General features: G+C 41.2%; 1 protein-coding gene and 1 non-coding gene across 3 annotated transcripts in view; both read right to left on the bottom strand.

Moving 5' to 3' along the window:
• FBXL7 (F-box and leucine rich repeat protein 7) overlaps positions 1-25764 on the bottom strand; it is a 511954-nt gene that overhangs the window by 459381 nt on the left and 26809 nt on the right. The window lies entirely within an intron of this gene.
• TRNAG-UCC (transfer RNA glycine (anticodon UCC)) lies at positions 5797-5867 on the bottom strand. The gene has a single exon. It is a non-coding gene; the product is annotated as a tRNA-Gly (tRNA).

The following is a 25764-nucleotide window of genomic DNA, read 5'->3' as shown; positions in this document are numbered from 1 at the left end:
TACTTCTTGAAGAGCATTACGTGTCAATTAATGAGTTTGCCATTTAGAGAAAGATCACTAGAACTGATAGGGAGTGATTTCCAGGATATATTAAGTAAAAGAAACCTCCATCTACAGAGGGTATATAGCATTCTGCCTTTTTTGTAAGTAAGAAAGGAGAAGAAAATAATCAACACACACTTAATTTCAGAAAAAGAAACAGAGGCAGACCAAGCTAGAAAGTAATATTTCTCTGACTATACCTTTTTATATACATACAGTTTTCACTTTTGAACCATGTCGCTGTTTTTTCATATTCAAAAATACAATTAAATCAGAAAAAAAAGAAAAGAAAAATAAACTATATTTGAATACCAACAATCCTCATTGCATATCAAATGCATAACTGAAATACCCTGAGAAAAGTTTTAAATCAAATAACTTTTCAATGTACTACTTTGATGGAGAATATTGAATATGCCAGGGACTGCCCAACGAACAAATCTGTCTTGGAAGAAGTACAACCAGAATGCTGCTTAGAAGGAAGGATGGTTAGATTACATCTCCCATACTTTAGACATGTTATCAGGAGGGACCAGTCCCTGCAGAAGGACATCATGCTTGGTAAAGCAGAGGGTCAGCGAAGAAGAGGAAGACCCTTAACGAGATGGATTGATACAGTGGCTGCAACAATGGGCTCGAGCATAACAAGGATTGTGAGGATGGCGCAGGACCAGACAGTATTTTGTTCCGTTGTACACAGGGTCACTATGAGTCGGAACCGACTTGCCGGCACCTAACAACAACAATCTGACTACGCCCTCCAATGGAATATATTCTAAGGACAAAAAGAACTGCAAAAAAATCTTGATCTTTATTTAGTAGGTTTGTTGCTGGCAACAATATTGGTCAATTTTGAAACTATTTTGTGTAGCATAGGGCAGGGCAAATAAAAGAAAGTTTCTGATTGTTGGAAGCCAGAGTTCTACCATGGGAGGAGGACACAGAGAACTGGGGGGACAAAGAAGAATCTTACAGTGTTTCATTTGAATTGGTAATACCAGTAAGAATTCATGATTAAGAAGAAACTATATATATATGTTACCTGTTAGGTGCCATCAAGTCAATTTTTGCCTCATAGCGACCCCATGTGACAGAGTCGAACTGCCCCATAGGGTTTTCTAGGGTGTAATCTTTACAGAAGCAGTTTGCCAGGTCTGTCTTCCGTGAAGCCAGTGAGTGAGTTCAAACCACCAACCTTTAGGTTAGCAGCCTATAACAAACCACTTGTGCCACCCAGGTGTGTATGTGCCCGTGTGTTCGTGTGTTCTCTCTCTCTTCCCTTCTCCTCTTATTTTTTTTAATACTTCCTAGTTCTTTCCAATAAAAGAGTATACACACGATGGCACGTCAGCAGAAATGAATATACCTAATACTCAGTGTTGTGGATTGAATTATGTCCCCCAAAATTGTGTGTATCAGTTTGGCTGGGCCATGATTCCCAGTACTGTGTGGTTGTCCTCCATTTTGTGATTGTAATTTTATGTTACAGAGGATTAGGGTGGGATTGTAACACCCTTACTAAGGTCACATCCCTGATCCAATGTAGAGAGTTTCCCTGGGGTGTGGCCTGCACCACCTTTTATCTTACAAGAGACAAAAGGAAAAGGAAGCAAGCACAGTTGGGAAAGCAGTGTGGGGAGCAGAGGGCATCCTTTGGACCCGAGGTTCCTGCGCAGAGAAGCTCCTAGTAGGGGGGAAGACTGAAGACTACGAGGACCTTCCTCCAGAGCCGACAGAGAGAGAAAGCCTTCCCCTGGAGCTGATGCCCTGAATTTGGACTTTTAGTCTACTTTACTGTGGAGAAATAAATTTCTCTCTGTTAAAGTCATTCACTTGTGGTATTTCTGTTAAAACAGCACTAGACGACTAAGATACTCAGATACTGGTAAATGCAGTTTCCACTAAAAGGAACCAGAACTCCTAGGAGAAAGCACTGGTTCCAGGCATGGGACAGGGAAAGTATTAGCGGTGTCTAGAACATCTTTTTGTACAAGAAAGCAAGGAAACGCTCCAAAATTTATGAGGTCTTATCAAAAAGACTAGAGATGGAAAATCTGGTCAAATCAGGGTTTATTTGAGCATCAAAAAATTCATTGATGTAGATGGAGTAAAACCACGATGACCACAGGTCTTAGTTTGCCTGGGGCATAACAAGTTTATGCCTTTATTCTTAGAGTAATTATTAGCAGAGCCTCCTTTCATCCTCAAAAATGTCCTGTCTTAGATTAGTCACTCTAATTATAACATATTAATTGTATTAAAATCCATAAGTCCATTGTGAGAATCAAAACAAAGTAAGTGTGTGGAAGGTAAGGGGTGTTTCATTAGAGGAAATGCCAGCTAATACGTACAGAGTAAACGACAGAATCAGAAAATCATCATTACGCAACTTCCACTGGATTTAGGTGAAATCATCAATGAATGTTAAACCAACGGTAAAGGTTTGAGGGAGAAACAGGATGATTTATAGGAAATCCAAGTACACCCTCACAGATTACATAAATTACAAAGAGGAAACTTTTCCTTTAAAATGAGAGATCTGGCTACCGCCACCTTAACCAAGTGATCCAAGTTAGCATCACCAATAGTAGGACATCCTGATGTAATGGATCTCATGATGTGATGCCATGGAAAGTCAGCAACATCACCTCTCTGGTATTCTTGGAGTCCCTGAGTGGTTCAAATGGTTAACACACTCAGTTGCTAACTGAAACGCTGGAGGTTCAAGTTCACCCAGAGGCGTCTTGGAAACAAGTTCTGGAGACCTACTTCCGAAAAATCGCCATTGAAACCCTTATGGAGCACATAGGGTTGAATGTCTCAACTGCAACTGCTTTAGGGTATTCTTGCCAAAAAAAAAAGTTGAAATCTGAAGCTGGAAAGTAATTGTGAGGAACCTGAACATAGTCATGAAGCAATAATCAAACAAATCCAGAATGTGGGAGAGTCTACAATACAATTCGCCATAGTGTTTTCCAAGTCAGTGTCACAGACAACAAAACAAACAGACAATAACAGCAAAAATAATAAACAAACACAATGGATAAATGATTGGATCATAGATCAATGAAAATAAACCATTCGTACTACCAGGCTTCCTTCTCTTAGGGACAACTGGGAAAATTTAAATAAAAACTAAATTGTAGTTACTATTGAACTATTGTTAATTTTCTTGGGTGATATACTGGTATTGTGATTATGGGTGATACCTATTGCCGTCGAGTCAGTTCTGACTCACAGCAACCCTCTGGGACAGAGTAGAACTCCTACACAGGGTTTCCAAGCAGCAGTTGGTGGATTCGAAGAGCCAACCTTCTGGTTAGCAGCCAAGCTCTTAACCACTGTGCCACCAGGGCTCCAATTATGTATGAGAGTGCCCGTATTCTTTTTTTTTTTTTAATAATATTTTATTGAGTTTTTGGTGAAAGTTTACACAACAAGTTATGTTCCCATTTAATGATTTCTCTACATATTGTTCAGTGACATTGTTTACATTTTTCACAATGTGTTAACGTTCTCATTATTTCCATTCTGGTTGTTCCATTTCCATTAATATAGCTTCCTTGCCCCCCCCCCCCCTTTCCTTCTCATTTTTGCTTTAGGGCAAATGTTGATCATTTGGTCTCATATACATAATTTTTTAAAGGAACACAATACTCATGGGTGATACTGTTTATTTTATGAGCCAATCTGTTATTTAGCTGAACAGTGACCTCCAGGTGTGGTTTCAGTACAAAGCTTAGAAGGTATCTCAGGGTGATAGTCTCAGAGGTTTCTCTACTCTCTACCGGTCCAGTAAGTCTGACCTTTTTTAAGAATGTGAGTTTTATTCTACATTTTTCTTCCATTCTATCCAGGACCATGTATCAAGTCCCTGGTCAGAACAATCAGTAGTAGCAGCCGGCCACCATCTAGTTCTTCTGGTCTCAGAATAGATGAGGTCATGGTTGAGAGTGCCCTTATTCTTAAGAGATTCATGCAAGAGTATCTGGGAAGGAGGCATCATTATATCTGCCACCTATCTGCAAATAGTTTAGCCAGAAGAAAATGTATAGGCACTCGCACACACTCACGTGTTCTCACACACATGCAAATACCCCACGTCTACACAAATATGGGTAGAGAGGGAGACAGAGATAAAGGAAAACGTTAAATCTTGATGTACCTAGGTGAAAGCTAACAAAAAATATTTACCTTCATTCTCTCTCTCCTGCCACTGTGCAGAATTTTACCCTGAGCCCGGGAGGGCTGCTAGGGATTGGCGGGCCCCAGCTGTACAGGTTAGAGGGACTAAGGGTGAGAGAGGCGGGCAGCAGATTGGGTTGTGGAGACTTTAAATCTAAGAAAAAACATTTGGACTTGGTTCTGTTGTTGCTGTTAGCTGCTACTGAGTCAGTCCCTGACTCATGGTGACCTCATGACAATGGAACAAAACGCTGCCTGGTTCTGCACCATCTCCATGATTGGTTGCAGATCAGACCACTGTGATTCATACGGTTTTCACTGGCCATGAACTGTGACAACTGTTGAAGTAAACAGAATTACTTATTTTCATCTTTCCCTGCAAAAAAATGATAATCAGCTCATTTTGTCAAAGCTATTACAACATATAATGAAATGATGATAAATACAACCAGGAAGAAGTCCCTGGGTGCTGCAGACAGTTAACGTGTTCGGATGCTAAACAAAAGTTTGGAGGCTCAAGTCCAACCAGAGATGCCTCGAAAGAAAGGCCTGGCAATAACCAGAAAATTAGATTTTCATCCAACTTTGTATTTCCTGGAAATCCATGAGCATTGAAATGGAGGATCTTTATAAGAAATTGCGTTAATTATTTAAAAAGACTAACTCTGAGTTATACCCAAAATGCCAGTTTTATAAAATAATCAGAAGATTATTTACATATTACTCTTCAATTAACAAGAGAAAGCCTATTGTCATTGTGTGCCCTGAGTGGATTCCGACTCGTATTAACCCTATAAGACAAAGTAGAACTGCCCCATAGGGTTTCCTAGGCTGTAATCTTCATGGGAGCAGACTGCCACCACGGGTGAGTTCAAACCACCAACCTTTAGGTTAGCAGCCGAGCACTTAACTGTTGCCACCGGGGCCCTTTAAAGAAAGCCTAAGAGATGTAAGTTGGAGAAGTGGCCTCCTTTCATGAATACACCACATCAGGGTGACTACTGAGAAGCCTGCGAACTCCCAGCAGCCTGCGAACTCCCAGCAATGCATACATCTGCCCACATTCCCATAAAATAATTTGAGTATCCAGAAAACCTTCCAGGGGACCCAGAACCCTCAGCCTGTCTCCCTCACCAACAGAAGCTTCCACTGAAGAGGAAAGAAGCAAAAAAGGGTCACAACCCAAGTGGGAAACTCACAGATGACTCACAATCAACTTAAGAAGCAGCAGCAAAATCACTCAGTTTAGGAAAGCCTATTTGTAAAATCCAGCGAGATTTCTGACATCCTTGTTCGGAGCTGTAGATTTGTATGTTGTTGTTGTTAGCTGCCAGAGTCAGCCCCTGACTCACAGCGACCCCATGCACAACACAACAAAATGCTGCCCAGTCCTGTGCCATCCCCATGATCAGCTGCGGCTCAGACTGCTGTGATCCATGGGGTTTCTGAAGTAGATATCCAGGCCTTTCTTCCTAGTCTGTCTTAGTTTAGAAGCTCTGCTGAAACCTGCTCAGCTTCACGGCAACATGCAAGCCTCCACTCACAGACAGGTGGTGGCTACGCGTGAGGTGCCTTGGCTGGGAATCAAACCCGGGCCTCCCACATGGAAGGCGAGAATTCTACCACTGAACCACCAAGGCCTCGCGCAGATTTGTGTATAGGTGAGGAGAAATTTGAAAGCAGAGTCTCATTTTAGAAGATGTGTTACTTTACTCTGGATCCCTATTTACAACATCACTCCATCCAAGCACCTGGCCCGACGTCACTGCCGTCAGTCATCCCCAGAGCCCACCCCTGCAAGCCTGGGTAAGACACTGTATAAGTCATTTGCTGTTGGACCTAATGAAGTGGCACCCTTGTAGTATTTTCACTGCCATTAGGATAAATCGTTCACAAGAGAAAGATGCTTGGGCTATTAAAATAAGCGAAGGGGGCGAGAAAACAGGTATATACGTACATTTTATGCGGAACACACAGCTGACCATCTGCAAATCATTTTAGCTCTGTCAGCTAATAAAAAGTGCATGTGCTTTTTCCTCCTGTTTATCCTCTCGAATTTTTTTCTTCTGTCTACCACTCGTAGGAATGATTTTTTGTTTTCTCCTTGATCAACATTTTTTTCACTGGCTCCTCTCAAAAGCTATATGTTAGAATTCTCGTAACCTGCTTTCTGAGTTTGCAAACCAAAAAATAAAAGAGCAGACCGATTTCCCCCATGTTTTTGCTGGAATCCCGAGACAACAACCCCACTCATCTACTGCTACTCACCACCCCCTCCAAGTGCACGCTGGCCTGTGCCTTTCACGATCAGAGTGCATGTACTGAAACAGAGTTAAATAGCAGGAGCTGCCGGGAAGCATGGAAGAGAGGGTATCAGGTTCCCTAAGCACATTTGCCATTAATATTCTGAACTCATGAGTGCCAGCAATTTCTTAAAACTTTGACTTTCAATGTCAACTTTAATCTGTTGATTTCTGTCCTGTGATTTAACAAAAACCAATTATTCTACCTCCTCTAATCCTACCCATACAATTCTGTTGTACACAGTGGGGCGAGGGGTGCTGTGGGGTTCCTAGCATTTTCTGTTTACTCCCTAAAGATATCAGCCTTCGCTGGAATTTTCTAAGAATAACAAACCCACCTGAAATGCACAATTTGGGCTATTTCTACCCGCTATTAGCAGATGAAGAATAATAGAACAGGATGACTTTTCTTTGGAAAATCATGTTCTCTGCATTAAATGGGATCAGAACTTCTTCCTGTAGATAACTGCAACCTGCAAACATTTTTTTCTCATTGCTCTGCCCTTTCACTGTGTACCTGGCACATTGAATAAGCAGGATTTACAGGGAGTAACTACAAAAGCAAATTTGTTTTGTTCCTTCCCTTAAGAATGTATTCAATGGGCAAAATCTTTCCCCTGCTTCTGGATAAAAACTCACTCCTATGGGGAGGATAAATAAGATGAGGAGGATAGATCTTACCTTGACTGGCACTGTCAAAATTTGGGTCTGGCTAATATTTAATGCACTTTTCTGGATTCTTTGAGGTATGTCCTTCCCCACAGCTCCAGTACCTCTCATCGGCAGTTACCTTGATGAGGGTGAGGCTCTGTTTTTCAGCTGGCCACTTATTCCCTCTACAATTCAAGGATTCAACAACCTGTAGCTTTCCTTTGCTGAAAGCTAGTGGGCCCAGGGGAACTATTTGACAGCCCCTAAGACGACTGGGTGGGTTCAAATTGTTAAGTGCTTGGCTGCTAACTGAAAGACTGGAGGTTCAAGTCCGCCCAGAGGCACCACAGAAGAAGGGCCTGACGATCTTGTTGTTGTTTGGTGCCACTGACTCAGTTCCAACTCACAGTGACCTTAATGAATAACAGAAGGAAATGTTGCCCTGTCCTGCACCATCCTCACAATTGTTGCTATGTTTGAGGCCACTGCTGCAGCCACTGCGTCAATCCATCTCGTCAAGGATCTTCCTCTTTTTCACTGACCGTCTACTTTACCAAGCATTGATGTCATTCTCCAGGGATTGGACCCTCCTGATAACATGTCAAATGTAAGCAAGACGAAGTATTGCCATTCTTGCTTCTAAGGAGCATTCTGGCCATACTTCTTCCAAGACAGATTTGTTCATTCTTCTGGCAGTCCATGGTATATTCAATATTCTTCACCAACATCACAACTGAAAGGCTTCAATTCTTTGGTCTTCTTCATTCATTGTCCAGCTTTAGCATTCATATGAGGTAACTGAAAATACCATGGCTTGGGTCAGGTGCATCTTAGTCCTCAGAGTGATATTTCTGCTTTTTAAGAGTTTTTTGGCAATCTACTTCCAAAACATCAGCCACTGAAAACATTATGGAGCACAGTTCTGCTCCAACATGTGGCGTCGCCACAGCTCGAATACAACTGTTTTGTTTGTTTCTTTCTTTCTTTCTTTTAAGACACCCTGAGCCATGGCTTACATCAGGTCCTTACGAAATTCTCATGCATCTTTTGCCCCATATATTCTCTCCTTTGCTTTGCCCAATGAAGTAGCTAGTCAAGAAGGAAATTTTCCAGGAAGGCCAAAGTCCCCATGTCTCCGACCCTTTCCCCCTGCCCACCATCAACTTCAGGGAACACTTACAAGCTGTCCCGTGAAGCCTTCTCAATATCCTTGAAAAGACGGGCAGGCAGGACAGCTCTTTGGGGTGAAAATGGAGACCTGCATCACACCAACAGGTTTCTCCAAAGACATTCTTTAGAGATTCATTTTAATATCTTCTCTTTGACTCTTCAATAATCTAACTCATCTTTAGCTTGATGGACTTAGCAGTTTCTTCGATGGCCAACGAGTCAATTCCAACTCATGGCAACTCTTTGTGTTGCAGAGTGGAACTGTGCTTCACAGGGCTTTGAATGGCTGCTTTTTCAGAAGTAGTTTACCAAACGTTTCTTCCAAAGTCCCGCTGGGTGGACTCAAATCTCTAATCTGTTGGTTACCAGCCAGCATGTTAACCATTTGCACCACCCAGGGAGACTCCTTAGTGAGTGGTTTAAGGGTTTTGAAATTGCATTTGAAAATTTGTATTTGCTCTGGAGTCTCTGGTATGTCATACGTACTGTGTGTTCCCGTCTCAGTCAAAACTTGCTATTTACCACCTTGTTAAAAATGCTTCTCTTACGTTAAATAATTAGGAATGTTTTGTTGAATATTCTCAAAAGCATCTTCCTTGCCTCATTATCTGTGGTATACAAAAGAGTGAATGTTCTGGCGGAAGAAATAGCCAGATTTTGGAAATAACCTCTAATCCTCCCCACATTCCTTGTCCTTCTGAGATTATCCACATCTAGAATTAATCATAGTTTGGCCTTGGATTCTGCCAAGCCACACTATGAAACTTCTGACCCTAAATTCCTCCAGTATTGTACAATACTGGCACAGGGAGGAAACCCATACCCCAGGGAATCTGGGATCCCTCATTGTTTAGGTCATTGTTCTATTCTGACATGGGCTTCGTTCTTGTTTTGCCTCCAGGGCAGCAGGCATTTATTCAACTAGTTTCTTTTTTTTTCTTTTTAGAATCATGACTCTTTGTGAATATGATGCAAATGATTATTCCTTTACCCATTTCTGTATATAATTTCAAGTCTCTGTGGGCTCCCTGAAACTCATTCATAAATTCCCTCAGCTCTCTACATGTAAACAATACTTAATATCACTCCTAACCACACTCTGTGCCCTCTTTATCCTACCACAAGAACGTTTTCTCATCTCTATGGAGCCGAAATGGAAAACAATTTATCCTCATGAGCCAATCAGTTTTTCATTATTTTTGCCAAATATTTATGGCACAGCCAGAGCATGCAGACTATTAGGAGATGATCATGGCTTCCACAGGGCGTACAGTGCAATTCTCTACGAAATAATCTCCTTGGCCAATGACAAGCACTCCAGTGGTTTTCAACTACAAGATGATGCTCCCAAATCTCTCAACCCAGATATTTCCCCAAACTTCAGACTGGAATGTCCACTGAAAACCTCCCATTTGGGTATTTCACCAACCAAAAACCTGTTGCCATCAAGACAATTCCAACTCATAGCGACCCTACAGGACAGAGTAGAACTGCCCCATAGGGTTTCCAAGGCTGTAAATCTTTACAGAAGCAGGCTGCCACATCTTTCTCCCGCAGAGCAGCTGGTGGGTTCAAACCTTTAGGTTAGCAGCCAAGCGCTTAACCACTGCACCACCAGGGCTCCTAGGTATTTCACAGTAACCCCAAATTCAGTAAGTCTAAAATAGCATCATGATAAGTGGAGAAGAAATTAAAGTCGTCAAAAATGCATTCCACTTGGATCAACAATCAACATCCATGGAAGCAGCAGTCAAGAAATCAAAGATGTATTGCATTGGGCAAATCTGCTACAAAAGACTTCTTCAAAGTTTTAAAAAGCAACGGTGTCACTTTGATGACTATGGTGCACCTGACCGAATCCATGGTCTTTTCAATCATCCTGTATGCATGGGAAGGAGGCCTGGTGGAGCAACTGTTAAAGCACTCAGCTACAAACTGAAAGGTTGGCTGTTCGAACCCACCAACCGTGAGAGAAAGATGTGGCAGTCTACTTCTGTGAAGATTACAGCCTTGGAAACCCTATGCGGCAGTTGTACTCTGTCCTGTAGGGTCACTATGAGTAGGAATCAACTCTATGGCAATAGGTTTAAGGATATGCATGGGCAAGTTGGATAATAAAAAAGAAAGACAGAAGAAGAATCGAAACATTTGAACTGCGGTGTTGGTGAAGAGCACTGAATATACCGTGAACTGCCAAAAGAAAGAACAAATCAGTCTTAAAAGAAATACAACCAGAATCTGCCTTAAATGCAAAGATGATGAGACTCTGATCCGCTTACACTGGACACATCATCAGGAAAGATCAATACCTAGAAAAGGGAATCGTGTTTGGTAAATTAGAAGACCAACAGAAACGGGGGAAACCCTCAATGAGATGGACTGACACAAAAGCTGCAACAATGGACTCAAACATACCAACGATTGTGAAGATGGCTCAGGACCAGGCAACATCAGTTATACGTAAGGTCACTATGAGTTAGAGTCAACTCAATGGCAACTAACAGCAATAACAACTAGAACACATTATCCTGACCCCAAACCTTGCTCATCCTCTGGGTTTACTTGCTCAGTGAGTGGCATCCCCATTCATCCAGTCACCTATGTCAGAAATGTGGAAGACATACTTGACTCTTCCTCTTCTTCATCCCGATGTCCAAGCAGCCACCAAAGTTCTGCCAACGGGAAGGCCTAAGTGCTTCTTGAATCCATTCACCTCTCCAAACACTACTCTGGTTGCATCTGGCCCGTAATGTTGACATGAAGTAAGTTTTTTGTTTACTCTGATTTTTCCCTCTCTAAAGGCCAAAGAGTGAACCAACTGTCTTCTTCTCTGGCTAGACATCTGGAAGGTGCAGCCAAAGGGTCCACCACAGAGCAGATGCTGGAAATGAAGACTATGATGGAGGATGCTGGTCATTAAGTTTTTATCTCTGGCAAGAAGGCAATTTTTGTCCCAGTTGGTCAGTAAAGTTTTGGAATGTTGACTCTTATTCAACCTTAATTAAATCATTTAATGTTCAGTTTAGCCAAGGAAATATCTGATATGCACAATAATTTGTCCATCACAATACATTCTCTTGGAATTATCTTAGAAATTTGGTCTTGATTCAATTGCTGAATGCAGAAAAGTAGCAGTGGTTGAAGTTTTCAGTCACAGCTTCTTTCTGTCAACAAACCAAACTAATATATGGGCCAGATTATTCAAGAAGTATTAACTCTCACTCCAAATATTTTTTAAACAATGGAAAGCAATATTATGCAGTATTAAAATGAGGGGCTTTATTAATATGCTAAGAATTTTCAGAAAACCAAGGCTCTACATTTCTTTACTAGAAATAGACACTGTAAAAAGATTTATCTGACTACAAAATACTTAACAGAATTTTCACCAAAACTGTATTCAGGAACATTTGGTTTAGTTTTAATACTAGCAAAGAATAAGTTTCATAAAGCACTCACTATATACCAAGCAAACCATTTTATACATGACATTTGACATCATCACAGATGCTTATGCTATTCTTACTAAAATAATCTCCATCTTATAGTTGAAGACACTGAGGATTAATGAGATTTGGAATTTACTGAAGATCACACATGTTTAATCTCTGAGGCAACAATGTCAATAAAGAATTTCTTTGAGCATAACACCATATTGTAGAAGAATATGGAGAAAAGAAAAGCATATAAATTAAATTTGATGTATTTCAAGTCCTAGAAAAAGGAGGAAAGAGAAAAATGTTGTTAGTTGCCATCGACTGTGAAGATGGCTCAGGACCAGGCAACATCAGTTATACATAAGGTCACTATGTATGTACATGGTTGTTATGTGAAAATTGGCATTATATGAAAGTGGAGGATGACCACATCAGATCACAAAGTGGAGGATGAGACTACAACATTACATAACTGCCAAATTATATCATTACATAACTGCCAAACCACTGAGAATCATGGCCTAGCCAAGCTGACACATAACCTTAATCATCACAGCCACTGTTACTCTCACCTTGCATCTGGGCATTCATTACTGCCAGACATACATCATTAATGCACAAACTAGTCAGATAGTAGGTTTTTTACTATTGTCATAAATGCAAAACATTGGATACTGAGATGGTTGATAAGTGAGGAGTAAGTGTACTGTAATTTTTAAATTTTTCCCCTAAGTAGACATTTAGGTTGCTGATTTTTTAACTATTATAATTTACAGTATAAATGAATGTTTTTTTGTTACCATGATTTTCTAAGAGAGGGAAAAATATACTCTTCATGAATATTCTCTCAAAGTGTTCCAGCTTCAGGAGAAACCATTGCACTCATACTTTGAGAGGAATGAATGATTCTTAAGAACTAGTGGGGCAATACACTATTATCCAGCTATTGGATAATTTTCTCCCCTTTCTTGCTTGCTAATAAAACTCTAATCGTATTCTGAATGACAATATCTCCAGCCCCAGACAATAGATCATGACTGATCTAAGAAAAGCATAACAATGATGGCAATCCCATTTCCCACTCTTCCAGCCTCCCTTGCAGCTAGGTGTGGCCACGTGACTCAGTTATGGCAATAAGATCTAAGAAGTTTGATGCAGGAGCTTCCAGGGAAATTTTTGCTTTCTACATAATAGAGGACAAATACTGCTGCTGCTGCCCTTTACTGCTTCACTTTCATAGACTACAGATGCAATAGATAGAGCTAAGCAGTCTTCTTGCAACAATGAGGAAAAAGCAAAAAGAACTGCGAAGAAGTTATCTGTGACATGGTAAGTATAAACCAGTGTGAGCAATCACGTATTTCTAATTTTCTCATTAGATGAAAAAAATAACTGCCTGAGCCACTACAGTGTTTGTTTGTTACTTGCAGCCAGATGCATTCCTACCTGATATATCCTGTGAGGTTACTGAAATTCAAAGAAAGAACAAAATGTATTCTTTTATTTCTATAAACCACATTCAGAGTGTGTAAAGCAAGGGAAAGAAGGAAAACATCAAAGAGAAAGGCTCTTTCTGATTGTTGATACAAAACAAGGTTTAAAAAACATGAGATAAAAGCAAAGCAGACCAGAGGTGCTTCTGGACAAGAGAGGGATACCAGAATCAAAGAATACATCAATCTTTTAAATATTAAATACTCTCTTTTCCAGAGCTAATTCCATCATCATCTTGTATATGTTTCTCTGAAGCATCTTTAAATATCTCTGACTTTAGGATTCAAAACATTCTGTGATCAAAATATAACAGAGAAACTGTTTATAATTATCTCCACTGGATAAATCTGCTGCCTACAAGAGGTGGCACGAAAAGATTCTGAGCTCTTTTCTATTTAAATGCGATCTGATTGCAAAAAAAAGGGAAAAGCATTTCAAGCTAACAGTGAGTGGTTTGCAAACCTGGCTGTACATCAATGTCACCGTGTGAGTTTTTGGAAAACTACAGGTACTGGACCCCATCCCATATACTTTGTTTTAATTGGAATAGAGTACTCCATCAGAATTTTCTACCACTCCCAGTGATTCTCACATGCAGCTAGGATTGAGAATCACTGAATGTAAGCAAGGTAGAGCTTAACATAGTGCTTTTCAATTTTGGCATCAGAATTACATCAGTATCACCTACGGAGTTAAGGAGGCTTGTTTGTGTTTATGCTATTTTTTTTTTTTAACTACTATTGCCTATTTTCCACATCATGGGCCCCAATAAGTATCTCTAAGGGTGAAGCCCAGAAATCTGTATTTTTAAAGTTCTCATGTAATTTAAGTTACAACCAGGCTTAAGGACCCCTGGCTCAGAATGTTGAAAAGCAGGAGCACCCAAACATAGCTTAAAAAACAAAATATACAAAAATGAGTTGATTCAGACTCATAGCTACCCTATAGGGCAGAGTAGAACTGCCCCACAGAGTTTCCAAGGAGCGGCTGATGGATTCAAACTGCCAACCTTTTGGTTAGCAGCCAAGCTCTTAACCACTGTACCACCAGGGCTCCAAACATACCTTAAAGAAGTGATGTAAAGAAGACCTTATCTAGTATCTGGCACTACGAGAATCCTTCCAAGTTAATATACCAGAAATTGTATACATGAGTCAGGAATTTAGGAGAAAGACTTGGGTTCCAGCTATAAATGTGGAGTCACTGTCATAAGGATGGTATCTGACACATGGAGCTCTAGAATAGTGTGTAGATAGAGCGGATCCCAGGACTGCAACCAAGTGCACGCCAACACTTACAACTCATATGGAAGAAGACAGTCAGCAAGAAGAAAAGGTTTCAAGGAACCCTTCAATAATGTTGAAGGAGGCTGAGAGTTTGAGGACCAAGATAGAAGTATTGAATTTGGCAACCAAAAAGCCACTGAGGGCCTCTTCAAGGCAATTTCCAAGGAAGTGGTGGGCATGGAAGCCTGAATGGAGTAGGGTGAAAGGAAAATGGGGGCAAGAGAACAAGGTCAGTGGATCACAGACTACTCTTCCACAAGATGTACTCTGGAGAAGCGGGAAAATACAGAGGTAACTGGGAGAGTATATAGAGTCAAAGGACAGTTTGTGTTGTTTTATTTTTAACACATAAGATATTGGAACATGCCTGTATATTGAGGGAAACGATCCAATAGGGAGAAATCTATTGGTAGAAAGAGACAGCAAGTTAAGAGGTAGCATTCTCAAGCAGGTGTGATAGTTAATTTTATGTATCAACTTGGCTTGGCTATGGTTCCCAATGGTTTTCCCAAACACTAGACAAGTTGCTGTTCCATAATGTAATCTAACACAATGTAATGTAATCACTTTCCATAATGTAATTGAATGTAATGCAATTAATAAATTAGTTGAAAGGAGAATTCCTTAGGGTGTGGCCTGCCTTCAGACTATCAGTAGATATTTGGCAGAACTCAACTCTCTCTCTCTGCACTCTTCCCATATCCTGACCTACGGATCTTAGAACACAAGCCTGCAGAAGTCTCCATCCTAATGCCTGACCTACAGATTTGGGACTTAACGACTCCCGACAATCCAATGAGCCAACAGCAGTCTCCAGCCTGCAGCATTCCCCTACTACAGTAAGCAATCAACTCATCTTTGTCAACAGATTTTGTCTGTGGTATTTTGGGGAGTCAAAACCTTGGTAAAGAGTGAAGGAGCTCCCATCCATTTTCTCCGTGAAGACTGGGGCAATGTCATTAGCTGAGTGAGAAGGGTGAGAAAGGTATACAAGGATTTTAGAAGAAACAGAAAATATGAAAATGCCTGTAGAAAGCAGAAAAGTCAATATGGTTTTCAAACATTCAGATTTAAAAAAATGACAATTTATCAAGTTTACTGGTACTGAAAAGTTGAGGGAGAAAGAGGAAAAGTTAAAATTTAAAATAATTTTTACAGGATGGAGGATTAGGGCAAAATTTTTTAAAATAGAGAGGAGATGAAGGAAGGCAGAGGGAAGAGGAGAAACAAAGAAGAAGAGAGAGAGAGGGAATGAGTTGTATTAGGAAAAACCATAAGGTAAGATCCTGCCCTTAGGTTTAGAAAGTCCATTATCCTATTTAAAACTGAGACTTGGCTTAACACCTGCTTATGTGAAAAATCTATAAGCTGAAATTGACCAAAACTCCAACATAATACAACCATGTCAGATTAGTTAAAAAAAAATATGTAAAGAACACAATCTTAGGATACATTAATGGACACGAGTTTCATTTACTAATTTATCCAATAAACAGTTAAGTCCCATTGTGTACCATGCAATAGGACACAATAATAGTATGACAGTATCTTGATATATGTATATACATATTATATACATGCACTTACACACACAAACATATATATATATATCCTAAGAGGGGGACATTAACATTCTGAAGTTTGTACAGTGAAAGGTAACCAGGATGGTTGATGGTTTTAAGAACCATTTGTATCAGTTAGGATATAAGCAAAAATCTCATGAATAATAGCTTAAATTAATAAAAGTTTACTTTTCTCACAAAGTACGGCGTAAGGAATTACTGGCATTAGTTCAACTACTCAATGTTGCCATCAGAGAACAAAGTTCTTTCTCTCATTCTGCTCTATCTTCCCCATCATGTATATAAACTAAGAGTTGCAAGATGGCTGCTACACCTCCAGATGTTGCAGTTTGAGCTGAATTTCCTGAGAGCCTTCCAGAGATATCAATATACATTCCATTGGCTAGAGAGCCACAAAGCTACTCTTAGTTATAAGTGAGTACAGGGTGGTTGAAAGTCAGAAAAGGTGTGCGTCAGGATTATATCCTTTCACCATTCTTATTCAATCTGTATTCTGAGCAAATAATCTGAGAACCTGGACTATATGAAGAACAGAGCATCAGGATTGGAGGAAGACTTATTAACAGCTGCATTATGCAGATGACACAATCTTGCTTGCTGAAAGTGAAGAGGACTTGAAGCACTTACTGATGAAGATCAAAGACTACACCCTCCAGTATGGATTACACTTGAACATAAAGAAAACAAAAATCCTCACAACTGGACCAATAAGCAACATCACGATAAACGGAGAAAAGATGGAAGTTGTCAAGGGTTTCATTTTACTTGGATCCACAATCAACACCCATGGAAGCAGCAGCCAAGAAATCAAAAGACGCACTACAATGGGCAAATCTGTTGCAAAAAACCTCTTCAAAGTGTTGAAAAGCAAAGATGTCACCTTGAAGACTAAGGTGTGCATGACCCAAGGCACAGTGGTTTCAATCGCCTCATATGCATGTGAAAGCTGGAAACCGAATAAGGAAGATTGAAGAAGAACTGACGCCTTTGAATTGTGGTGTTGGTGAAGAATATAGAACGTACCACGGACTGCCAAAATAAGGAACAAATCTGTCTTGGAAGAAGTACAACCAGAACGGTCCTTAGAAGCAAAGACGGTAAGGCTACGTCTCACATACTTTGGATATGTTATCAGGAAGGATCAGTCCCTAGAGATGGACAACATGCCTGGTAAAGTAGAGGGTCAGCGAAAAAGAGGAAGACCCTCGAGGAGATGGATTCACACAGTGGCTGCAACAATGGGTTGAAACATAGCATAGTGAGGATGGCGCAGGACCAGGCAACGTTTCGTTCTGTTGTACACAGGGTCGCTATGAGCCAGAACCTACTTGATGACACCTAACAACAACTAGTGAGATGATGGGAGACATGAATATTAGAGGCAAACAATAGTGGCTGAACACCATCAGTGAAAAGGAATAACGGATAATTCAACATATTGATGCAAATAAGGAAAAGAGGACACTGAACATCAGGAAGTAAAGTAATTTAAAACACAGAAGAAAAGTAATATTTTGCAACACTGCCTTTAGAAAAATAAAAGAGGCCAGGTTAACCTTAGGACTCCAATTCATTCTGTTTAGAATGTGACAGCCAAGATGTGAGATTATGAGCCAGGTCATAAACACCCTGCTAGATTCTACCTCACTCTGCCCTGAAGCTATCCTGGGAAACATTAAACCTAAAGGAACCTGAATCCCAAGTAGAGAAGCACAGAGTTTTGCACAGTGGTTTCCCTCTAATGTGATCACAGTGTGTTATGGCAGGTCCCCACCGCTTTCCCTACCTAATGCCTGCTGTGCGTTCTAGGGCTTCACAGCATGAAGAAGAGACTAGGGTTGTTGTTATTGTTTAGTGCCATCAAGTCAGCTCCGACTCACAGCACCCCTACGTACAAAAGAACGAAACACCGTCCAGTCTTGCACCATCATCATAATCATTGCTATGCTTGAGCCTACCACTGTAGCCACTGTGTCAATTCATATTATTGAGGGTCTTCCTCTCTTTTGCTGACCCTCTACTTTACCAAGTATGATGTCCTTCTCCAGGGACTGCTCTCTCCTGATAACATGCCCAAAGTACATGAAACAAAGTCTCGCCATCCTCCCTTCTAAGGAGAATTCTGGCTGTACTTCTTTCAAGATAGATTTGTTCGTTCTTCTGGAAGTCAATGGTATGTTCGATATTCTTTGTCAACACCATTATTCAAAGGCATCAATTCTTCTTTGGTCTTCCTTATTTATTGTCCAGCTTTCACATGCATATGAGGTGATTGAAAACACCATGGCTTGAGTCAGGCAGACCTTAGTCCTCAAAACGACATCTTTGCTTTTTAAAGAGATCTTTTGTAGCAGATTCATCCAATGCAATACATCATTTGATTTCTTGGCTGCTACTTCCATGGGCGTTGATTGTGGATCCAAGTAAAATGAAATCCTTGACAACTTCAATCGTTTCTCTGTTTATCATGATGTTGTTTAGTGGTCCAGTTGGGAAGATTTTTGTTCTCCTTATGTTGAGCTATAATCCATACCGAAGGCTGTGGTCTTTGATCTTCATCAGTTAGTGCTTCAAGTCTTCCTCACTTTCATCAAGGAAGGTAGTGTCATCTGCATACTGCAGATTGTTAACAAGTCTTCCACCAATCCTGATGCCACATTCTTCTTCATACAGTCTCAGATTATTTACTCAGCATACAGACTAAGTATGGTGAAAGGATACAACACTGACACACATCTTTCCTGATTTTAAACTACGCGGTATCCTCTTGTTCTTTTCGAATGACTGCCTCTTGGTCTCTGTACAGGTATCTCGTGAGCACAATTAAGTGCTCTAGAATTCCCATTCTTTACGATGCTATCCATAATTTGTTATGACAGGGGTAAACAGGAGGAAAAGGAAACATTGACCCAGAGAAGGGACCGAGGAGAAACTTGAAATGTGTACTCAAATATTTAAGACTTGTAGGGTGGAAAAAATATAAACATGTCAGATGTTGTTTCTGTAGGTCAACAGGTAACATCTGCAAGAAAACTATGTTTGTCTCCGTGAAGAATACTTGAAGAATTAAAACCATTCCACCCTTAAAAGAGATCCTTTCTGACGTTCAACACATTTTGAAACAGTAGAAATGAAGTCAAGATATCGTATATGCATCTGTGAAGGTTGTGTGGAAGACGTTCCTTCTTGGATAAGGAGCTGTACCAGGTGATCTAGGATTACCTACACCTCTAAGACTCTGTGATCCTCTGTTTCAATATATCCTAAAACCACTTCTATGAACTAAGTTTATGAACCATATACCCACTGTCATCAAATCGATTCCAACTCACAGTGACTAGAGGACAGAGTTGAACTGCCCCGTAGGGCTTCCAAGGCTGTAATCTTTATGGAAGCAGACTGCCACATCTTTCTCCTGAGGAGTGGCTGGTGAGTTTGAACCACTGATCTTTCAGTTAGCAGCCAAGTGCTTTAATCACTGAGCAACCAGGACTCCTACGAACCATATAACTGGAAGAAAATAGATGAAAATGTTTACAGTGATTATCTTTGGTTAGTGAGATTACGGCAATAGTAATTTCATACTTTTGCTTACCTTTATACTGAGTGCTTCACAATGAACATTTTAGAATATTTTCAAGATAACCCTTAAGGTTAAAGGAGAAATTCTGCCTATGTATACTTTGACCAAGGAGCCCTGCTGGCACAATGGTTAAGCACCTGACTGATAACCAGAAGGTCAGCAGTCTGAACCCACCAGCAGCTCCACAGGAGAAAAGACCTGATGGTCTACTCTTGTAAAGATTACAGCCTAGGAAACCATATGGGACAGTTCTACCCTGTCATACAGGGTTGCTATGAGTCAGAATCGACTCAACAGCAAACAACAACATACTGTGACCAGTTGGCCACAGATAAACCACTAATATTGAAAACCATACAGAGCTTTAATTTCTGACGAACTGAATTAACTAATCATCACTGTGTAATAATTAACATTGACAAAGAAAATCACAGAGACAAATATTTGATCCCTGGTAAGGTTGAAAAAAAGATAAAATAACCATGGGCTACGAGTGGTTCAGTGGTAGAATTCTGACATTCCATGCAGGCGACCTGGGTTCAATTCCCAGATAATGCACCTCATGCATAGCCAGCACCCACGAGGCACCCTTTCACTCCGCTGTGTGGGGGGGTCCCCATGAGTCAGGGCCAACGCAATGGCAGCTAACCACCACCACCACAGATACTTCATTTTCTTCTTCAGTTGACTTTTTCCATTGTTTGAAATTAAATTTAGGCATTGCGCTACTAACATATAAAAATGAAAAGCTGTCCAGTGAAGAAACCTAAGAGTTTTACTCCACTTTACACTATGATGAATGTTTATTTTCCAAGAATCTCACCTCAGTTTTGAGTTTAAGTTCAAGGAGGGGGAAAAAAAGCAAAGCAGAACAAAACAAAAACTGAAAGTGGAGAAGAGCAAAACAGTGTATTTTCTCTGTCCTAAGCGTTCCTAGTCTAGCAGACGAATGAACACGTGCTAAGGTCAACACACCAACAGAACGACCGCAACGTGAACCGTTAGCAAGACTGAGCGCAGCTCTGCCAGGGTTTGAAAGAACAGAGGTACATTCTGAAATGAACCCAGGAGTAAGGCTGAGAGTGGAGGCATTGTAAGCACTCCAGGAAGTTTACGACAGCCTCAAGTACTTTCTAGGAAGGCTAAAATCCTTCCTTGGCATGGAGAGCTGCACAGTCACCAGAAAGCCACTGGTTGTGTTCAGAACAGCCTAAGAAGGAGTATAAATTTTTACACTCCTTAATTCTCTCGTCTAGATTTGATTATGAGGTTTCCCGTTCCCGAGGATGGCAAGTCCGCTTTCTCTTCACTGACCTGGAGTTTGATTTATGCGGGAATGTTCTTCTTCTATTTATGGACTTGGTTTTTCAGCCAGCTTCCCCCTAGTGGAGCAGCAAGCTTCTGCCATGTTCCTTTGAGGGCCCCAGGTCTGTTTCAAATAAAGGCTCTAATTGTTTTGAGATTCTGACATGAGATATTCATTGTTTTACACTGATTAAATGGCTTCTTGATCATTCCTCCGAGGACTGGATGGTAACCAGAACATCCAGGGCAACCGAAAGATGCCTTTGGAATCGTTCCCACTCCACTAAATGGGCACTGCTCTGCTTTTCTCCCGAGAGGAGGTGGATGGGAATGAGCTGCCCGAACAAAGAATCTTCAGGAGAGTTTTGCTAGCAAGTAAACAGGTGACTGTGTTGGCTCTTCGCACATAGGTCTTACATAGGCCACTGCTCCTGCCCCCCCATACCTGTGTGCCATTCCCGACACAGGGCACACCCACCACCCCTTCTATCACACATTCCGTCATGCTGGCAGGAAATGGTGCCCACCCTCTCTGCCAAGCCCAGGTCACTCTGTCCTTACACATTAACTCAAAATTCAGGTACCTGTGGGACAGTTCCTCCACACCCCACCCACTGCGGATGACCTCATTCATTCCCCAGCTCCTGTCAGCACCTCCACCTCAATTTCAGCCAGCATACAAAACAGGACTGTATGTTCTGGTAGGTGACTTCAAGTTCCCAACCGATCACGTGTGTGTGCGTGCAACACCGTGAGCCCCTTAACAGCAGGAGGCACGTGTTCTAACGCTTGTATAATACGTCAAATACTCTCACGCAGTACTTTGCAGGAAGGAGGCTGTTCTTTTTCAGAGATGAGTCACAGAGATGCTGACAGGCTAGAATCTCTAACATGGGAGCTAGACTGGCAAAACTCAAATTGTTCACCAGTCTCTTCTCAGCACGTTCTGTGGAATCCTCCTGTACTATACCTATGAATACCATTTTCATCCTCTATACCTTTCCCTGATATAATAGAGCATTTGGCTACGCATGTATGTATGAGCACACACACACACATCAAGAACAATCAGACGTGTAGAGGAAAATGCCTTCTACTGGAAAGCAAGAGAACAGGGCAAAGGTACAACTTGACACCCTAACTGTACCTGTGACTAGGGCCCTGCACTTCTCCGGCTTCACTGTCCCCATTTGTATAATGGAAGGCCACTAAGGTGGAGCTTAGTTCTAAAGTACCATGATATATATAAAAAGAAAGCATTGTGATGAATTGTTTTTAAATGGGTGAGGTCAGAAAAATTCGTCAGTAAATATGTGAAAAATAGAGGTTTTAACACAAGTGTCTTCTTTAGTATTACCCAACAGAGACAGTCCCTCTCCTTTTCTACATTTAAAAAAAAAAAAAAAGTTGCCATAGTGTCAGCTTGGACTCCCGGCAACCCCATGTGTGTCAGAGAAGAACTGTGCTCCATGGGGTTTTCAATGGCTGTGATCTTTCAGAATCAGATCACCAGGCTTTTCTTCTGAGGTGCCTCTAAGTGGGTTTGAACCACCAATCTTTCAGTTAGCAGCTGAGAGCATAAGATGCACCTGAACTGAACAAATATAGAGAACAGCTAACACCTATGAGCTCATAATGTGCCACATGCTTTCAATTCACTTTAGAAATTTTTAACTCATTAAAAATCTCCCAATTACCCTATGAGGGAGGTAGTATTATTCCCATTTTAAAGATGGGGGCAGGGACGTTATTTCTCTGGCTTATGATTACATAGCTGAGTGGCAGAGCCAGGATTCAGACTATGTGATGACAGACGTATATGTCATGGGCAGGTTTCGCTGGAGACCGGAGCCATGTTAGAAATCCCTGACTCTCTAGGGAACATTCAACCCAGTGGGGCAGATGATAAATGTCCCAGGCTCTGGGAGCCGGGGTAGCCAGGAACAAGGGGTCCACCCATCATCTCACGGAGACATCATCCCCTTCCATAGGCCTGAAGGTACTCCCTCCCCCACCCCCATGGGATAAGACATAAGTTACTGGGGCCTGAGCAGCTCCTTGGCTTACAGCAGTGGGCTGGGCCAGTCTATGCCCAATACACAATAGTTGCAGAAAGATGAATGGAGGCAAGTTGAGGATCACGTATATTATAATTTAATCTCTTATAATGAACTGATAAAATAGTCTAGCCCACCATCGGAACAATAAGAAAAACAAGGAACTTAGTGACGCACAGAAATTAATGTAACTGCATGATTTATTGACCCAAGCTTTAGCCAGCAGATAATAACACCAACTCTGCAAAGTATATTCTAACACTTCATAATCCTACCATGTTTGTGTCACGAGAAGGAGGGGTCATTAGCAGCAAGTAGCCAAGAAGTCATACACACAGACACAGGAAGACAACAACAGGTTTAATTCTAAAAGGGAAAATATAACTCCACTAGTCTGAAAAGAATTTCTTAGTTTTCTCTAGAATGGGTTCATCTGCTCATTATAGAAATGAGCCTATTAGTTTCCCAAGAAGAAATGTCGTTTACTACACTAATGGACCATAAAATTCACTCCTTTAAAGTACATTTGATTGCCCTCGTCAAGCCTTTGGCTCAGGGTAGTATTATGGACTGAATTATGTTCCCCAAAAACATATGCTGAAATCCTAACTCCTGGTGCCTGTGAATGAGACCTTGTTTGGAATGGAGATCTTTGAAGCTGTTATCAGTAAGGTTAATAGGAGGTCATACTGGGGTAGGGTGGGTTCTAATACTGTAGGACTGGTGTCCTTATGAAAGAGGAAAAGATATGCAGAGACAGGAAGAGACAGAGAAAGGATGTCATGTGACACTATCTACAAACCAAGGAACGTCAGGAACTATCAGAAGCTAGGAGAGAGTTATGAAATGGATTCTTCCTCAGAGTCCCAGAAAAAATCAACAGGCTAACACCCTGATCTTGGGCTCTCAGCCTCCAGAACTGTGAGACAATAAATTTCTGTTGTTTAAAGCCACACACTTTGTGGTAGTTTGTTTCAGTAGCTCCTAGAAAACTAAGACAGGTAGCAACCAATGTCCATGTCTTCATGGGTGGCCATAACAATGCACCACAAATTAGATGGCTTCAAACAACAGAAATGTATTCTCACACAGTTGCAGAGGCTGTTGTTGTCATTGTTAGGCACCATCCAGTCGGTTTCGACTCATAGCGACCCTATGTACAACTGAATGAAACACTGCCTGATCCTGTGCCATCTTCACAATCATTCCTACATTAGAGCCCATTGTTGTAGTCACTGTGTCAATCCATCTCATTGACGGTCTTCCTCTTTTTCACTTTCCCTCTATTTACCAAGCATGATGTCCCACTCCAGGGACTGGTCCCTCCTGATAACATGACCACAGTATGCGGGATGAAGTCTCGCCATCCTTGCTTCTAAGGAGCATTCTGGCTGTACTTCTTCCAAGATAGATTTGTTCTTTCTTCTGGCAGTCCAGGGTATATTCAATATTCTCAGCCAACACCATAATCTGAAGGCATCAATTTCTTCAGTCTTCCTTATTCACTGTCCATCTTTCACAAGGATTTGAGGCATTGAAAATACCATGGCTTGGGTCAGGTGCACCTTAGTCCTTAAAGTAATGTCTTTGCTTTTGAACATTTTAAAGAGGTCTTCTGCAGCAGATGTGTCCAATGCAATACCTCATTTGATTTCCTGACTGTTGCTTCCATGGGTGCTGATTGTGGATCCAAGTAAAATGAAATCCTTGACAACTTCAATCTTTTCTCCATTTATCATGATGTTGCTTATTGGTCCAGTTGTGAAGATTTTTGTTTTCTTTATGTTGCAGTGTAATCCATACTGAAGGGTGTAGTCTTTGCTCTTCATCAGGAAGTGCTTCAAGTCCCCTTCGCTTTCAGCAATCAAGATTGTGTCATCTGCAAATCGCAGGTTGCTAATCAGTCTTCTTCCGATCTTGATGGGGTGTTACTCTTCATATAGTCCAGATTCTCAGATTATTTGCCCAACATACAGACTGAATAAGGATGGTGAAAGGATACAATCCTGACGTATACCTTTCCTGACTTTAAACCAGGCAGTATCCCCTTCTTCTGTTGAAACGACTATCTCTTGGTCTATGTGCTGGCTCCACATGAGCACAATGAAGTGTTCTGGAATTCCCATTCTTTGCAATGTTATGCATAATTTGTTATGATCCACCCAGTCGAATGCCTTTGCATAGTCAATCAAAGACAAGTAAACATCTTTATAGTATTCTCCGCTTTCACCAAGATCCATCTGACATCAGCAATGATATCCTTCATCTCACGCCCTCTTTCGAATCCAGCTTGAATTTCTGGAAGGTCCCTGTCCATATACTGCTGCAACTGCTTTTCAATTCTCTTCACCAAGATAATTCTAGAGACTAGAAGTGTGGAATCAAGGTATCTGCAGGGCCTTGCTCCCTCTAAGGACTCTAGGTGTCTTAGGCTGGGTTCTCTAGAGAAGCAAAACCAGTAAAGTGTATAAATATATACATACAGAGAGAGAGATTATATCAAGGAAACAGCTCACGTGATTGTAGAGGCTAGAACGTCCTAAGTCTGTGGATCAGGGTAGAGGCCTCTCCCAAGTCACACAGCTGCAGAAGCTGGCAAGCCCAAGATCGGCAGGTCGGAGAGCAGGGCTCCCGCTCACAGGCTGGGCAGATCGACGAATCCCAGGTT

The sequence above is a fragment of the Trichechus manatus genome, unplaced genomic scaffold (assembly GCF_000243295.1).
Source record: "Trichechus manatus latirostris isolate Lorelei unplaced genomic scaffold, TriManLat1.0 scaffold00116, whole genome shotgun sequence".
In the NCBI taxonomy this organism is placed as follows: domain Eukaryota; kingdom Metazoa; phylum Chordata; class Mammalia; order Sirenia; family Trichechidae; genus Trichechus; species Trichechus manatus.
This window is presented reverse-complemented; position numbering and strand designations above follow the sequence as displayed.